This window comes from Sminthopsis crassicaudata, chromosome 2 (genome assembly GCF_048593235.1).
Source record: "Sminthopsis crassicaudata isolate SCR6 chromosome 2, ASM4859323v1, whole genome shotgun sequence".
Taxonomy (NCBI): Eukaryota; Metazoa; Chordata; class Mammalia; order Dasyuromorphia; family Dasyuridae; genus Sminthopsis; species Sminthopsis crassicaudata.
Window position 1 is genome coordinate 486,254,566 of NC_133618.1, and position 5,935 is coordinate 486,260,500.

The following is a 5,935-nucleotide window of genomic DNA, read 5'->3' on the forward strand; positions in this document are numbered from 1 at the left end:
CTCTACTCCCTCCCCTAGATAACAGGCAATCCCATACATTTTACATGTGTTACAGTATAACCTAGATACAAGATAAGTGTGTAAATCTAATTTTCTTGTTGCACATTAAATATTGGATTCCAAAGGTTTACATTCAATTTCCAGTGTTCCTTCTCTGGGTGTAGTTGTTTTTGTCCATTTTTGATCAACTGGAAATGAGTTGGATCTTCTTTATGTTGAAAATATCCACTTCCATCAAAATATATCTTTATACAGTATTGTTGTTGAAGTGTACGGTGATCTTCTGGTTCTGCTCATTTCACTCAGCATCAGTTCATGTAAGTCTCTTCATCCTGCTGGTTCAAACCTTTCTGAATTCATCCTGCTGCTCATTTCTTACAGAGCAATAATATTCCATAACCTTCATATACCATAGTTTACACAACCATTCTCCAATTGATGGATATCCATTCATCTTCCAGTTTCTAGCCACTACAAAAAGAACTGTCACAAACATTTTGGCACATACAGGTCCCTTTCCCATCTTTAGTATTTCTTTGGGGTATAAGCCCAATAGCAGCAACGCTGGATCAAAAGGTATGCACAGTTTGATAACTTTTTTGGGCACAGTTCCAAATTGCTCTCCAGAATGGCTGAATTATTTCACAACTCCACCAACAATGTATCAGTGTCCCAGTTTTCCCACATCCCCTCCAACATTCATCATTATTTGTTCCTGTCATCTTAGCCAATCTGACAGGTGTGTAGTGGTATCTCAGAGTTGTCTTAATTTGCATTTCTCTGATCAGTAGTGATTTGGAACACTCTTTCATATGAGTGGATATAGTTTCAATTTCATCATCTGAGATTGTCTGTTCATATCCTTTAACCATTTATCAATTGGAGAATGGTTTGATTTCTTATAAATTAGGGTCAGTTCTCTATAGATTTTGGAAATGAGGCCTTTATCAGAACCTTTAACTGTAAAAATATTTTCCCAATTTGTTACTTCCCCTCTAATCTTGTTTGCATTAGTATTGTTTGTACAGAAACTTTTTAGTTTGATGTAATCAAAATCTTCTGTTTTGTGATCAATAATGATCTCTAGTTCTCCTCTGGTCATAAATTCCTTCCTCCTCCACAGGTCTGAGAGGTAGACTATCCTCTGTTCCTCTAATCTATTTATGATCTCATGCTTTATGCCTAAATCATGGATCCATTTTGATCTTATCTTGGTATATGGTAGTAAGTGTGGATCCATATCTAATTTCTGCCATACTAATTTCCAGTTTTCCCAACGTTTTTTTCCAAATAATGAATTTTTATCCCTAATGTTGGTATCTTTGGGTTTGTCAAAGATTAGATTGCTATAGATGTACCCTTTTTTGTCCTTTGTATCTAATCTGTTCCACTGACTTCTTAGCCAATACCAAATGGTTTTCGTTACTGCTGCTATATAATATAGCTTTAGATCAGGTACACTTAGATCACCTTCCTCTGACTTTTTTTTCATTAGTTCCCTTGCAATTCCCGACCTTTTATTCTTCCATATGAATTTTGTTGTTATTTTTTCTAGGTCATTAAAATAGTTTCTTGAAAGTCTGATTGGTATAGCACTAAATAAATAGATTAGTTTGGGGAGTATTGTCATCTTTATTATATTTGCTCGGCCTATCCAAGAGCACTGAATGTCTTTCCAATTATTTAAATTTGACTTTATTTTTGTGGCAAGTGTTTTGTAAGTTTTCTCATATAATTCCTGACTATTCTTTGGTAGATGGATTCCCAAATACTTTATACTCTCAACATTTGTTTGGAATGGAATTTCTCTTTGTATCTCTTGCTGTTGCATTTTGTTGGTGATATATAAAAATGCTGAGGATTTGTGTGGATTTATTTTGTATCCTGCCACTTTGCTAAAATTCTGAATTATTTCTAATAGCTTTTTAGCAGAGTCTTTGGGGTTCTCTAAATATACCATCATGTCATCTGCAAAGAGTGATAGTTTGATTTCCTCATTTCCTACTCTAATTCCTTGAATCTCTTTCTCGGCTCTTATTGCCGAGGCTAGTGTTTCTAGTACTATATTGAATAGTAATGGTAATAGTGGGCAACCTTGTTTCACTCCTGATCTTACTTGGAAAGGTTGCAGTTTATTTCTATTGCATATTATGCTTACTGACGGTCGTAAATGTATGCTCCTGATTATTCTAAGGAACTATGGCCTAGTTTTGTGCTAAGTACCAGGAATATAAATATAAGCAAGACTCTCTGACTACAAGTAGCTTACACTGTAATAGAAGAAGATAATATTATAAAAGAGATATCAAAAGCATAGATTGGAGAAGAGAGGTTTTGAGAAGAGTTATCCTTGCAACCTCATAATTTGAAGCAAATGCCTGAGAAGTGAAGTAGAGATTTGGTGCCAGGTAAGATGAGGGGAAAGCTTACCTATTGGAATCCAGGTGGTTTCAGGGTTGGACCTTTCCCTTAGTGTATATTGTGCTAATGATAGTATGAAGCTATCTCACTTAGCAAAACATTTAGACAGATATAGTAGGGGTATCTAGAAAAAACTGGCATATGCATATTTTAAAACTTGAATTCTAATCCATTCAAAAATTTTCCAATAAGTTTTGAACCATCTATTAAAAATATAAAAACACAATCTCTCCATTTAATTTTTAGGGAAGGTGGGAATTTGCTGAATTTTGACAAAAACCTTTCCATAATAGATGGACAAGACTGAATCATTATCAAGATTTAGTTAGCACAAAAAACTGTTTGTAGCAGTCCTTTTCATAGTGGCAAGGAACTGGAAATTGAGTGGATGCCCATCTGTTGGGGAATGGTTGAATAAGTTATAGCATATGAATGTAATAGAATTATTATTAATGATGAGCAGGCTGATTTCAGGAAGGTTTGGAATAACTTACAAGAACTGATTTTGAGTGAAGTGAGCAGAACCAGGAGAACATTGTACACAGTAAGGGCAAAATTATGTGATAGTCAACTATGAAAGACTTGTCTCTTCTCAGTAACAAAGTAATTCAAGACAATTGCAATAGACATGGGATTGAAAATGCCACCTGCATCTATAGAGAGAACTATGAAGAATGAATGTGGATCAAAGCATCATAATATTTTCACCTTTATTGTTGTTGTTTACTTTTTTTTCATGGTTTTTCCCTTCTTAGTCTCATTTTTCTTGCACAACATGATAAATAAAGAAATATGTTTAAAACACACACACACACACACACACACACACACACACACACATACACACAACCTAGATCAGTTTGTTTGCTATCTTGGGGAGGGGAGAGGTAATGAAGGCAGGGAGAAAAAAATTTGGAACCCCAAATCTTACAAAAAATGAATGTTGAAAACTTTCTTTACATGTATTTGGAGCAATAAAATACCGTTGAGGAAAAAAAGATTTAATCAGTACAGTCAAAAATATAATTTATTTTTTCCATTTGGATCTATGTCTCTTGGAGTAAGAAATCTTTTTTTTTTTTTTTTAATAATATAATTCTTAAATATTTAATTTAAATATTGATAGCTTTTTTATTTTCAAAATATATGCAAAGATCATTTTTAACATTCACCCTTGTAAAACCTTGTCCCAAAGTTTTCTCCCTCTCTTCCTCTCACATTTTTTTTATTATATATATATATATTTTATAATATTATCCCTTGTATTCATTTTTCCAATTTACCCCCCCTCCCTCTATTCCCTCCCCCCGACGACAGGCAATACCATACATTTTACATGTGTTACAATATAGTCTAGGTACAATACATGTGTGCGAATATCATTTTCTTGTTGCACAATAAACATTAGAATCCGAAGGTACATGCAACCTGGGCAGACAGATATTAGTGCTAACAATTTTCATTCCCCTCCCAGTGTTTCTTCTCTGGGTGCAGCTACCCCTGTCCATCATTGATCAACTGGAAGTGAGTTGGATCTTCTTTATGTTGAAGATTTCCACTTCCATCAGAATACATCCCCATACAGTATTGTTGTTGAAGTGTACAGTGATCTTCTGGTTCTGCTCATTTCACTCAGCATCAGTTGATTTAAGTCTCTCCAGGCCTCTCTATATTCCTCCTGCTGGTCATTTCGGAGTAAGAAATCTTTTTCAGTTACATTGCACATTAGAGCTAAATCTCCAAAGGAATTCAAGTGTCAGATAATCACATCTCTGCATCACAAAGTCTTAAATTAAGATTTCCAAAACTAATAAAGTAGATTCATTCACATTGCTTTCACTAAAATATTATTAATTGCCATAATAATGATTTTAGTGGGAACAAAAATGTTGTTTGTACTGCAAACTAAAATAGAATTATATTTTATAAATATTATTGATTTCATCTTTATCTAACTTGTTTAGCATTTCTATTTTTGGGTATATTTTATAATACATATCAGAAATGTCAAACTTGTGACTCAGGGCAACAAGCCACCAAAATTCCCCATGCTGCTGGGGATATTTAATATGAGAACCATATTAAAATATAATCGGAAAATGTTTAACAAAATAAATAAAGATAAAATGCAATATATTATTAATTTGTGGTTTTCTAAGTCAATCTGTGGCAGCAGGAATTCTTTTGTTTGAGGCCAGCACCACCAATATACATATTATTACAGTAGCAAAAGTCTATAGTTCATATATAGATATTTATATATTAGCGTGCATGCTCAAAAAGGTTTTATTGGTGGTGGTACATGACCACAGAGGATGTCACTGATCTATGCTGCTCAGACACTCTCAGTTTTCTGTCTCTTTCTACCTGTGGAGAAATAATCCAGTCATTATGAGGGTAAGACCTATGGCAATAAAAGATATAGAACTTTAAGAGTAAGATGGACAGAAATGCTTTGCCAATGTTATTTCAAGAGAAAAAATCTAACAATGAAATATATTGCTTGCATTTATAGTCCTTGTGCCCAATGTCTGTGACAAAGTTCAGGGAAAACATTCCACTCTGTCTTTGGGTGACCTCTAAAAAAACTCCCCCATGGAGTCATTGAGGATGGTAATTTGAGTGTAAATCCATACAAGGGCTCAATACCTTTGCTTCATAAAAGCAAAAATCTAGCATGGAGAAATATTGAAACTGCTGGGAAATGGGGTCCAGAGTACTTTATACTCAGGGCCCAAAGATGGGGTTGCAGTTGGAGGGGGAGTGGTGTTATTGTAACATTAAAACTGAGGATACATATGAAATTGAAAATGTGAACATAAAATATCCCTTCTGTGTGCATTGCTCATAAAAATAAAGCTAGCTGAGGTCATTAAAATGTCAAATATAGGACCGAGTTGGAAAAATGTATGGTTAAAGTAGATCTGTATCTCTGTTCCAGTTGTTTTCCCTTAATAATTAAATGTTAATAGAGGGAATAAATAAGAAAGTATAATAAAAAATTAACTGAAAGTCCTGGGTTCAGATCCTAGTTCTTCCACTTATCTTTTGTGATTTTGGGCAAGTCAATTACTTGTACAGCCTCATTTTTCTCAACTGTAAAATGAGAGAGTTCAACTAGTTGACCTCTTGGGTCCCTTCCAGAGCTAAATCTATAAGCCTATAATCAAACATTTATCAAACACCTAATTATGTGCAAGGCTTCCTCTTGTTTCAGCAAAGCCGGCTTAGTGCTGGCGATGACACCAAAAAAGAGCAGAGAGTAGGAAGAAAAAGGATGACAGGGAATAAGTGTATATATAGTCAGGTGTGGTGCCAAGGGCTTTACAAATACTGTTTCATTTCCCTGACAAGTAGGTGTTATTATAATCCCCATTTTACATTTGAGGAAACTAAGGCAGACATAGGTTGAAGACTTGCTCAAAGTCACATAGTGGGCAAATGTTTGAGGTCAAATTTGAATGCAGGTCTTCCTGACTCCAGATTTAGTCTTCTTTCCACTGTATCACCAGCT